Source organism: Diadema setosum, chromosome 10, assembly GCF_964275005.1.
Source record: "Diadema setosum chromosome 10, eeDiaSeto1, whole genome shotgun sequence".
NCBI lineage: Eukaryota > Metazoa > Echinodermata > Echinoidea > Diadematoida > Diadematidae > Diadema > Diadema setosum.
In genome coordinates, this window is record NC_092694.1 from 3,064,350 (window position 1) to 3,077,722 (window position 13,373).

The 13,373-nt window shown below is 36.8% G+C and overlaps 1 long non-coding RNA gene across 3 annotated transcripts; it reads left to right on the forward strand.

Moving 5' to 3' along the window:
• Nucleotides 1–912: 912 nt before the first annotated feature.
• On the forward strand, nucleotides 913–7,671 carry LOC140234145 (uncharacterized). 3 transcript variants are annotated; one of them, XR_011901588.1, is made up of 4 exons: nucleotides 913–1,723; nucleotides 2,606–2,818; nucleotides 3,299–3,656; nucleotides 7,548–7,671. It is a non-coding gene; the product is annotated as an uncharacterized lncRNA (long non-coding RNA). The 3 variants fall into 3 exon arrangements; XR_011901587.1 differs by lacking the exon at nucleotides 7,548–7,671 and adding an exon at nucleotides 4,013–5,247 and having other exon boundaries at nucleotides 2,600–2,818; XR_011901586.1 differs by lacking the exon at nucleotides 7,548–7,671 and adding an exon at nucleotides 4,013–5,247.
• Nucleotides 7,672–13,373: the final 5,702 nt, after the last annotated feature.

Here is a 13,373-nt window from a genome sequence, read left to right on the forward strand (position 1 = left end):
GTAGTAGTAGTAGTAGTAATGATAATAATAAGAATAATAATAGCAATAATGATAATGATGATGATGATTATAGCGCACAGGTCCAGCTTAGTTTCAGTGCTCATGGCGCTTCAAGAATTAAAAGATATATCGTCGGTCGCATTACGAACCGGCGAATGTTCGAATTTGGGTCAATTTTTCAAAATTCACTTTTTTCCATTTTTTGAATGTCCATACCAAACTCTATCTATCCCCAAAATATCAAATCGCAAAATTCACGAAAACATGTATTTTTGGTAGTGACGAATTTTCAAAATGTCCAAATGCTGCAATTTGTGACATTACGAACCGGCAAATGTTCGTATACGCCGGTTCGTAAAATCCCTGTTCAGACGGAACACACGTGAGGTATGTGGGGCGAATCGAGGAGCTTGCGAGGCCCCGAGCGAAGGCTCGTCATCACCATCAGTCCCATGCACTCGGAATTGTGCTGGTATGTAACTACTAGGTGCATTTTGTTGCTCATTTGTTATTTAATCTTCTGTTTAAAAACAAAAGTAATGATAATCGGGGCAGGTTAATGTGTAATCATAAAATATTACATCAGAGAAGTAGAATTGCTCGACATTATCATGTAAAAGTAGCTTTCCTGTGTATTTCATTTCCTTGTAGTTGTAGATCCTACACAGTGTCGTACACCTAGCCACCATTTTTGTCGAAGGTGGTCCTTGATTATTCTTGGTCAGAGATAAAGCAATCCTCCCATACAACCCGGATGCATTGTTTTTTAAACTAAAGCATAGTAGAATCTATAAACTGAAAAAAAAAATATCGTGTAGCAATTGCAAATACCCAGGTAGAACTGAAAATAGGCCCAAAGTAATAAATGATTATCATTGTTTTCAAAGATTCATGTTGTTGCATTAAAAAAAAAAAAAAAGTATTCAGGCCCTAAGTAAGAATGAAATTGCATGATGAGACTGTTTAGCGTCAGTGTTAAGTCAGTTATAGTTACATATAGCTTCCTTAAGCATGCAAGAATAGCTGCTCTGGCCTTTACTGTCTAACTGAAATCCTGCATAAACAGTAAATTTATAGGCTAGATCGAGGTTGTATTCACCGGTATGTTACTTATTTTGATTACCGGGACAGATATCAATGAACTTTCAGAAAAATTAAACGAAGTTGATTACCGGTACCGGTACTCACAGTTTTTTTTTAACACTCATGTACCGGTACAAGTATAAGCCTATATCCAGGGATTTTTATTCTATATAAGTTACCGCGGTATCCTATTTGTGCCCTGATAACACTGACATGATTTTCCTTATTTATATCTTGGGGATAATTCTAGGAGCAGCAGGCCACTACAAGCAGGAGCCGAGTCCCCACAAACAAAGGCAGCACCGCTATCATTACAACTGTAGCAGCTAGCATCCCAGGAACATCAGCAGCACCTCTCGGCGCAGGAGCAGCATTAGCAGAGCCTGTAAAGTGCAACTGTAGCAGCTGAACTTCTCCATACAATTGTAGTCGCGAAGCCTCTATGTACTACAGTAGGCCTACCGACAGTACTATTGCAACAGAGCGTCTACGTATGCTACTGTAAAACTCTACATTTGTAGCAGCATGATCCTAACTTTCAACGGTAGCAGCTGAGCCTTTCAGACTGTAGCAGCAGAGCCTCTACGTACAACCGCAGAGAGTAATGGTGATGAGGATGTTTTTCCTTCTGCCTATAATGGTAAGTTTGATTCGTAACAAGTGATTATGGTACCGGTACTTGTGGACCATAAAGTGTACCGGGAACCAGGTATTCACAAACATTTCTCAGTTTACGGTGAATGGAATAGGTCATTTATTACTTTCAGTGGAATAGATGATTGAACAATACCATGTCATTTGACAGAAATCACTGTTTTGATATCTGGAATGTACTAGGTAATGTAGTCATACCTTTTCTGTAATGTCGAACTTATCTAACTCTACTGTCAAGTATCTTATGCAGATATTAACCTGGTGAGGACAGGCTCATGTTGATATTACAAGCTCTTCCCTAGGCACCTGCTTGAGCATACTTGGGGGAAGTTTCTAATGGCCTTACTGTAATTATTTCATACATGTATATCAATGTTGACTGCTACTCAATGTATTAAAAGAGAAAAAAGCAAGCACTAACACTTCTGTGTATAAGATTGTTAGGTTTTTATGTGAAAGACATCACATTTCTAATCAAAGAATGTGTAGCAGTTATCATTATTTACCTTTGCCAACCCCAAGGTGTAAAAGCTCGACCAATAGCACCTGAATTACTATGCCCTTCAGAGATCAGCAGACTTTGATGACAATTTATTTTGCATTTCAAATAGGTATGCTGGCTGTAGCTATTTTCATGTTGTCTCACAAAATGTCGTAGGTGATTGCCTGTAAAGAATTTCCTTATGTTATTTGTTTTTTCTTCTGAAATTGTGCTTTAGCTCTAAGAAATACTCTTCTTCACATTTTTCAAACCTGCAGGTACTTGTAATGTTTTATCACATAGTGTATGACACAACTGTCAAATTCCTCACTGAAATTGTCCATACAATTTTTTTTTGTGTGTGTTTTTGAACCACCGTAGGCATAGATGTTCTTGTCAAGTGGAAGAGGGATGGTTCTATGAATCCTGTCAGCTCAAGTGACCTCTATCATGCTCAACGGACCAAACCGAAACAAGGTTCCTGCGTACATATGAGAAGTGAAAAAGGCTGGTGGAAAGGGAGGGTGCTTCAAGTCTTCAACATGCCCATGGATGGACGTAGGATGTCAGATGACGAGGGCATTCCTCTTTCTGCCTGAGGTAATTTGAATACATAGTTACTGATTTGTTCTACATCAATAAGTTTATCAAGATATATTATGTCTTTTTTCATTTTAAAATGATGTTGAGATTTTTATGCATAGTATCATGTAGGTACAATGTACTTTCATTGCATTACCATTTCAATATAAATGTTCAATTCTGTGTAATGAATAAAACAAATGTCGTAATTGCAGTTTGTAATGACTGTAGGATGCTGAAGACTGTTAGCTTTCCACTTCCTTTCTTTAAAAGTCTGATATTGATTATTACTTACAATTTATTATGTCAACGTCTCTTCTCAGTCCCAAAACAAAATCAATTACTGATAATTTGCTTTATGTGCATGTAATACACTGTAGATTCTAGTGTCCATGATAGATGTTTGCAAGTATATCTAGTATAAATCTTGTTGATTCTACCCTCAGGATGGTCACATAATTTTTTTCATTGATGCATTGTTTACAACTTCCCCAGCAGTATCGTTACTTGCGACAGCAGTAGCAGAGCCTCAACGTCGATTTGTGACAGCTGAATCCCCAGAAACATCAGCAGCACCGCTTGAAGCAGCAGCAGCGGAGCCTGTACATACAGCCCTAGCAGCTGAGCCTCTAAGTACGACAGCAGTGGTAGAGCCTCTACTTACAACTGTAGCAACTGAGCCTCTACTTACCACTGTAGCAGCAGAGCCTCTACTTGCAACTTTAGCATCTGCACTTCCAGGAACATTAGCAACACTGCTAGAAGCAGCAGCAGCAACAGAAGCAGAGCCTCTACAAACAACTGTGGTGTCCGCATTCTAAGAAACAACGCAGCAATGTTACCTTTGAAACTGAAGGTAATTCAACTGGAGTTGAGAAGTTCAGGGCATTATATAACTGTTGTTTGTATTTCTTGCATTATCTGTCTGTGTGGTGCAAATTCCTAAAAAAGCAATTATGAGCCAAAACTTAATTTTCCAATAACAAATGTAAAATAATTTAAACATGTGATAAATACTTTGATTATCTTTTTTTTTTCTTTATCCTTCACTCTTGTAAGAAAAAGTATGTGGCAGGCAACCTGTAAAATTTAAAGAAAATAGTTTGTCTTCTGCAAACAATAGTTTAAAAAAAAAAACAGTAAATGAAGTAACAATTATTCAACCAGACTTGGCAGTTTCATCAAATTATGTGTTTGTTTTCCTTGCATTAGGTGTACCTGATTTCAATTTGAAAGCAGACTAAGTCCTCCACTCTTATTTCAGATTACAAAGAATACTGAACCTTGCTGGATGATGGAAAACTGTTAAATCTCGAGAAAGCAATGTCCCTGTCAGACATTGAAGAACCGATTTTGATGGTAACCGGACACAGGAAAGCAATAGAAAGCTGTTTGTGAAGTTTAATGGAAGTACAGCATATTCATATTATGCTGTATGTATTCTATATTGCCCTCTATCTAGTCTTGTTGGTATACATCTGGTTGTATTTACATTATTATATGTAGTGCACTAACTGTTGACCAACTTTCCTAAAATAAAGACCATTTAGGCAAACTATTGTACATGTTTCTTGTAAGGAAAGGAAAGGGAATTATTGGTGAATTTCTTGCTCATAGTGCCTTGTACAAATATAGACTTGATGCATGATCAAGTTTGTAATACTTTCTGGTAATTATTTTATCTTCAGTGTTACATATTTGCTACATGCTTTCAATAATTTCAACACAGTTTCACACAAATCGACCAATTTTTATCACTTCGGGAGGACCTTATTCAATATAAAAGAAACAATAGAAATAAAGTGTAGTGTTCCAGTATGTATGCCATTTATTGTCTCTTCATTGCAAATTTGGAAACTACTGCCATTGAGGCTTTTGAGGGAGTGGAAGATAGATGTCAGTGCAAAGCCAGAAGATTTTCATGTGGAAGAATATGTAGGTACTGACATCAGTTCTATTCCTGATAGATCTTCAGTTGTCATGAAAAAATTCATGGAATCTAAAACAGAATTGTCAAAAAAAAAAAAAAAAAGCTGAACAGTGGGGAAGCCTACAAAAAGTCAGAAATATTTGTAGATGGTAGAACACATTTTAACCATCAAAGATGTGATTTAACACGTAACCATATCAATCTTTTGGCTATGATTGCCTCAGTGTAAATGGCAGAATGTCTATCAGACAATATTATCATGCCTTGAAAATTCTGGTCCTAGAAAGAGAATGGCTAGCCATGTTATTGCACCACTTTTATAGTGGTCAGAACACAATTCTGAAATGCAACAAATGCCTAACTTCTCATTCCAAGTGAGATTACATAGTGAAGTATCATGGAGAATGTCACATTTATTTTGTATCAATTGTAATTTAATGTATTGTAATAATAGTGTGCAATGTAATTATTGTGAGCTGTCGAAAATGCATAAAAAAAAAAAAAATCACTCTCTGAATTTACAGGTTACATCTGGAAGTTTGAGGAGAATGCTTTGTTTTGTAGTTACTGTATGTAATTATGAACACACATGTGGAATGGTGCATTTTGAATTAATAAAATGCAGAATTCTTCACAAACTTGGGGACTGGTGAATAGAAAACAAAAAAAAAGAACAAGAAAAAAAGAGGAGTGAGAGAGACACAGATACCTAGAATTGGGAGAACAAGGTGATTATGACTGCTTTGTAAGAGGGTATGTGTGTGTGTGTGTGTTTGTTCGAGTGTGTGTACTGGTATGTGCATGTATAGTGTGTGTTTGTGTATGTTTGTGTTTGCATGGGTGTAATTATATTCTCTCAATAATGAATTTACACTTTTTTATAGACAGTGACTACCAGGCGCACTTTTAGTACTCATCCAGTAGTCAATAAAAACCCATTGCACAGTTTGATAACATTACTGGCATCAACAATTAATGTGTCAGAAAGTAGGTTGTGTGTGTGGGTTCGAGTGTGTTTACTGGTATATGTGCGTGTATGTGTGTTTGTGTATGTTTGTGTTTGTATGGGTGTAATTATATTCTCTCAATACTGATAATGACTTAACACTTGTAATATTTATAGATAGTGACAGGGCTGCCAACATTTGAAACTAGTTGAGAGTGAGACTGCCATAGGCCAATGCTATGATTTAGGAGGCAAAATGAGTGAGATCAATAGAAATGCATGCAAATGAAATAAAGTTTTAGAGTGTGAAAGGACCAAAATGAGTGAGTCTCACTCTCGATGAGCGAGAGTTGGCAGCCCTGCAGTGACTACCAGGCACACTTTAATAGAACGGTACTCATCCAATCAAAAACCCATTGCACAGTTTGATAACATTACTCGCATCAACAATTAATGTGTAAAAGTACAGGTAGGTTGTATAGTTTGAGAAAATAACTGTGGTGTTTGTTACACTTTCCTAATATCCATGATTATGATACAACTAACATGAATGAACATGACTGAACATGAATGAATCACAATCCCACTACCTAGAGCGGCGAATGTATACATTACACTGTGCGCGTACCACCTAAGCGTGTGGAATGTGTGATGATACGCGCCATTTTATGTTACATTTGCCGGTTCGTAATGCGCACTCGCTACGTCCACACGTATTGAGCATGGACTTTACGAACCGGCAAATGTAAACATTTGCCGGTTCGTAATGCCCTCTCTTTAGTACGCGATGTACGTAAAACGCTGAAATGGGGGGTTTTACGAACCGGCAAACGCACTTTGCATCACTACCACAGAGCCCCAGGTGCAGCTACAAAATAATATTTAGTATCAAACAAAGCAGAAAATTCCGCTTTCATAACTCTCTTAATATCATCATCAATGTGCGGTTATAAGACACGTTTTTATACGTTTAAAGAAGTCCCGATTCTTTAAACGCGATTATCTCGTAATCGTGTTTTCGCGCAAATTCGAACATTCGCCGGTTCGTAATGCGACCGACGATATAACTAGATCTTTACATTTGTCTTGATAGATCTATGTTCAAACAAGACAACAAAGAAGACAATGACATACCCAGTAGAACAAACAAACAATAATAAAAGAATACAGCATATACCAAATAAAGAATATTTTTCCGAACATTAATGAGAGCAATTTCGGTCCTCAGTGTGATAGGAACAGTACATTGTAAGATTTGAATGTCTCTGTAGATGACAGTTGCTCTTACTGAATAGGTAACTGGTTCCACAATTTTGGTTCCATATAACGGATCGGATAAAGCACGATCACCCTGCATCAATGATTTATTCCGAGTGTAATTTCCACTTGAAAGATATGAAAAGCTCACGATTCACTTTATCTTTCTGCGTGCGAAATTTTGTACCATCGCACTCGTGTCCATTCACTTCTTGTATCATATTGGAAATGATCATTATGATGACAATGTCGATGACAACAGTTACAATAGTAATATACATTGTACTGAAATGAAATGATTCCTCACATATGCCGCTTTTGTCAGTGCTTTTATGCCATTAAATTATTCTATCTCAGATCTACAATCCATATATATCTGCCTGTCTGTTTTGATGCTATTGTGACTGGCTACGCTCAAATCAGTTACAATAGCGCACTTTTAGACAGACATGTGGATGGTCGTATCTTGTTTGAGGAGAGAATCACGACTAATTCTCATGATCAAACTCATCATATGGACAGGGAGAGAACATGAGATGCACGGCGGATTTGCAGCGTGAGATGAAAAATTGGCAATAATCATTTTCTGTTTGTTTATATTAAAAAAACAAAAGAAACAGAGTAACGAGAAGTGACCGGCGAAGATGCCCCCGCCGTGCTGACCCACAAGCTGAACTCCTGCAGTTTGCTGAGCAAGAACAGCCTGAAGCCTCTTGGGAGCTGCTGACGATTCCTCGGGCCATCCTTGATCAATAGCACTTAGCCATCCTACTGTTGTCCACTCACCAAAGGGAATGGTCATCAAAGGTATAGACCTACTACTTTGTACGAGATTATATTGGCAGGCTGCGTACAGTTGTCCATTTACTCATAGTTTGTATTTGTTCTTTTATTGTAGGGCACTTAGAATCATTCCCTTACCAAGACAAAAAAAAAAAAAAAAATGGTCACTAAACCAAGACTAGGCCCTACACTATAATTGTTATTACGTTATTTCACTGTAGTTCTATATCTGATATTTGCATCATAATTTCTGTTGTGAGGTTCTCCATTCATGGTCGTGATGCGGTGTAGGCCTATTGAAACAGTGTTCAAACATGTTTCAATTTCTCTGAACCGTCAGCTGAAAATGTGTTTTTAAAGAACAAAGAAAAGAGGGGAAGAAAGTTTCTCGTACTACTGGATGAGAAAGCACTGTACTTGTATAGTGTATGTCTGCAGTATTCCTATAATTTCAGCATTTGAAGAAAATGTCTCTCACGTTCTCTGGTGAGGAAATTTGTGAATGACATGCAGGAATATTTGATTATTGAATTATTAGCATTATATCTTTGAGTCAGGTGTGACCCAGCGAAGTCAAAGTAGCACCTGTTAAACCTTTGGCAATGTGAGTTTGAACATAATTTTATGGAAACATGACATGCATTATGTCGGACCAACTATGGGAATATATTTATGTGGGACCAAGCAATGCAATATTTAATACGAATATGCAACAACAACAACAACAACAAAAAAAAAAAAAAAAAAAACAACCACACAATTAATGACAAAATTCATTTTCTTATTACTGCATTCTTTTTGATCTCTGCTGAGCATGAATGTTATTGTAAAGATTTTGCATGATTTTGTGCAATTTGATCAGAGATCACGAATTGCAGTAAACTTTGTTAGGAACGGCTTTGGGCAGGGTAGGGCGGGGCAGCATAAGGCAGGGCATTGGATTGGGAATTACATGTTACATGTAATGCCAGTTTGTCTTCTCTCCCCTCCCCCCCCCCCCCTTTCTCTCTCTCTCTCTGTACAGGTATTGCGGTCTTAAAGACATACCAGTCCATTTTACACCAGGTGTGACATCAGACTTAGCACCAGCAAGTTCACTGAGCGGATCCTCACACTCCACTGCACAGAACTCAAAGGAAGATTCATCAATGATTTGACTTCATAATCATATAAATATCCCTATTTTAGGCTTTACGATAAGTATTTTCTTTGTTGTGAATATTAATGTGTGTTTTTCATTTTTTTTCGATGTACATGTATACAAGTCATCGTGACAACTACCTGAAAAATTCATATAGTTACTTGAAATATGATCACAGCAGTGTTGGTATAAACTTTGAGCTTTTTAGAAATGTACTTTACTAAATAACTTCTCAAACATTGACAAAATACTGCAAATAATAGTATATCAACCAAGGGCATGTCAGTTGCCTATTCATCACGTGTAATGGGAAAGTTAGTAAATCCTCACTGTTTATGAATATTGTTTTTTTTTTTTTTATACAAAATAGGCCGCCAGATATGTGTATAACTTAAATTAAATTAGTGAATTGTATTAAATACAATTTTATGATGAAATAATTTCAAATACTTTGCAGTGTCATGTGAAGATGTATCGAGAGTCATGCAGCATAATGTCGCGGGGGCGATTTTGACCCCAACGGATTCGAATTCTGGATCAAACTGACCCGGAAAGGGTACAAACCAGTGACACAGATTTCCGGGTCGCTGTATAGAAACGTAACCCAGAAAGGGGTTAATATATTACCAACTCTTTTCTCCGGGTCACGCTGACCCGGATGGTGTATGACCCCAACAGACCCAGTTTCCGGGTCAATTCCGGGTCAACACAATTCCGGGTCAACAGATTTCCGGGTCAATTCCGGGTCAATTCCGGGTCAATTCCGGGTCAACAGATTTCCGGGTCACTGAATAGAAAGGTGACCCGGAAAGGGGTTAATGTAGTGCCGACTCTTTTCTCCGGGTCAGGCTGACCCGGACGGTGTATGACCCCAACAGACCCAGTTTCCGGGTCAGAATTGACCAGGAAAGGGTCAATTCTGACCCGGGATTTTTAAGAGTGTATAGTTGTGTTTCTTGGTGGCAAGGGTAAGGTGCCTTTGTAAAAGGAGAGTGCTCGAAGGGTTAATATTGTAATGCTGTAAAGTAACTTAAAAGAAATGTTAGATGATTGGATATTGTCTCTTACGTAATTATGTCAAGGAAAGTGGTGTTTGATTCTTGTAACTCTACACTGAATATGCTTACTTTTTCGGAAGTTCAGATTTCTGTCATTTTTGCAGTACTGATACAACAAAAAAATTTCGTGCTTTTTTTTTTTTTTTTTTGGTGTGATTTTTTTTTTTTTTGGTGTGATTTCTTTTTTTTGTCTCAACGTTAGCATGTAGGTTGTTATAGTTTGTATGATTATGTAATCTTGCCGAAGGGATGAAGGTTAAAAGGGTGTCTATGCATGAAATTTAAGCGTACCAGTAAAACTGATACAAGTAAACATAAGTATTGCTCATCAGAGTCATGTTTTCATTTATTGCCAACAAGTGAACTGATGTTTACACAATTAAATAAATCAAAATGTACAAACGAAGCAAAGTATAGTCGGCAACCACTTTTACATTTTTCATTCTACTTACAGATTGTTGAATAAAGTCGTACAAAACTGGTTAAATTGTCATATCCATAACACAGTCTTAACCACGATACTTACCAGAGTCGTACACAACATCAAAATAATTCCTGCTAACCATTGATTTATAGTTTATTCATAGGCAAAAACACACTTTCCTTTTACGTCGCGCATTCACTAATTCACGACTTTTCACAAGAGTAAACGACACGGTCTACACAAATATACATAATGACGCGACGATGTAACTAACACAAAGTGATGAAAAGGAGAAAAGACAAAAATAAGGCATTCTATTATCAAATGTAACAGGCATCTATTTAGGCTAAATTTAAGGTTTATCAGCATTCTGTGAACATGGACATACAGACAATCTCCGACAGAAAAAAAAAAGTTTCACCACACAAACAGAAATAATGCGACATGAAATTATCATCGTGTAAAAGTAGCACCACATTATGTAACCGTGCATCACAAAACGAACAAAAATGCGCACCCCTTGATTTTACGCGAGGACTCAAAAAAAGGAAAGAAAAGTTGAAATGGGTCAACCTATTCAATCTTGGGTTTGTCACTATTTTCTGAAAGAGCTATCCTTCTTTTATATTATTCATTAGTTTGGGATCATAACATGAATTTTGGGGGAAAATAGAATGACCAAGTATATGACTCAGAATGCCCCTTTTCATTTCTTGAAATCCTTTACACACTCTTCATTTTCAAGTCTAATATCTTGAAAGGTTACCTCTACTGCTTTGAAAGTTGGCATTAATCATGGACAGAATGTGTTGATAGAATATGATTAATTTCAGCTAATCTGATAATCCCTTCATTGTTGTTGCTTCGGTGGTTTACATCCTGTGTTTTGTTCCTTACATTGCACGGCTATCACGGCTTGGTAAAGATTAAGGGCTTGAATAGACCATGTGCTTCAGAGCCTCTTTTCTCATTTCACACTTTACCAGAGCGTGTGCTTTCTTTCTAGTATTTAGATATTTTAGGGGAGTCCATTTGAATTGAGTTATGCATCGTTTAAAGCTCAGAATTTGTTCTTTAAGAATCTGCCCTTAACTAAACAAGGAAAAGTAGAAATTACGCGGTGCGTAATATATGTCCCCGCCGGAAGTAGCATTTGTAGAAAAATGTACAATATAGGTCAAAAATGAAGGTCAAAGGTCAAAGAAGTCAAAGGTCAAAATTCTGTGTAGAAGTTTTGAAGCCCTCACCTAGTGCCATCACATAAAGCAAACGGAATCGAAATCGGGTAGAAATGGCGAAGGAGTAGCATTTTGTAGCAAAATGTACAATATAGGTCAAAGGTCAAATTACGATATTTAAGACACTTGCATCATTCGAAATATTAGAAATTGGCGTTGTGAATGGATTCTTCGTTGTAGAAAACCCTTCACTCGTTAACCCTTCACCAGTCTGAGATATGGGAAATGCCTTGAATAGCAAATAAGTCAATCCTCAACGGGTTAAATAGTTGTGTTTCTCATGTTTTCAGGCTTCCTGTATAACAGCAATAACAATTTACATATTTCACATAATATGCTAACTTCATAATTACACTAGGCTATAAAAAAAATGCCCAAAGTTGCCAAGGTGGCAGCGAAGCTAATTCTACTTCAATACCCTTTTAGAAGGGGAATAAAAAACAAACAAACAAACAAACAAATAAACAACAACCACCTTGTTCTTTATCCACTTTTCAAGGCCGTATACTCGCCTAGACCTTTTATCTACACAACAGGTCACCAGGCAACAATTATCTGGGTTTTTTTTTTTTTTTTTCAATTCAATTCACTTCGTTTATTAATCTCATTTTCTGATAAAACAATACGTGTACAACAATATTGAATTTTACTATACGGTACAAAAGAAATAATCATTGAAACATATCTGGTAGGAAGTAGTTCACTTATATAATGCGACACTGAATTATCTAAACACACATATTATGTACACACACAAACACACACGCACACACTCATACTCATAAACAAACAAACACAAACACATCAAAAGCAGCCTTGCAGAAAACGTTTTATGCTAAAAGAAACGTAATGACCATCGATATTTATATTAGTCGATGCAAGTATCTAATTTTGATTATCCATGTAAACGTCATGAAGAGATGGAATGGATAGGTATTGCGCAGATTGCACGTAATTTTCGGATTCGTTTATTTCAATAATTGCTAAAGTAAGCCTTTAGCTCAGATACATGAAATATTGTCACTTGATTTGATTTTGATTTGATTTGATTTGATTTTATTGGTTCCTGCATTATATCATTGCTCATGCAGATACATAAACATATATCATATACATTAATGGTACCACTAATGGATATACATGAACATTAGTTGCTAACAAAATGAGTTTTTTCATTACCTTTAGAATATACAGCAATACATTTCTTCATTGCCTGTACATAAATGTCCAACAGAACAGTGATGCAATGAATAACGCAGAAGGGCTACAGCTTAAGCATTGCTTGATTTGCATGCAGCCCTCGTACATAATACATAACATATAGGAAAATAGGGAAGGGATGACTTGCATAGAGATAGGGATAGGAGAAAGGAGAGAGGAGAGGTCTGTCTGCTTTCACTATTACACAAAGTTAGAACACCTGGATCTCTGAATAGCAAAGCATGGCAAAGTATTTTCTCACCGAGGTTCAGGTGAACAGTTACAGGTCATGGTCGGTTACATAACATTACGCAATAAATTCAGAACAACGATAATTCCACGAGGGAATTTCATATACAATACAATTGCAATGACATTATAAGATCACTGATATCCAGAGAGCAGCATTGTCGTTACAGCTTACTTGAAAGAATACATAGACTTTAAAGTTCGAATTTCTGAAGGAAGAGAGTTCCAAATATCAGGTCCAGTGTGTCTGATAGATTTCAGAGCCATCACCGTTTTAGGATTTTGTAGATGAAATTTATCAGATTGCCTTGTGGGATAAGAATGTATATCCTTGTTTAAATGAAATA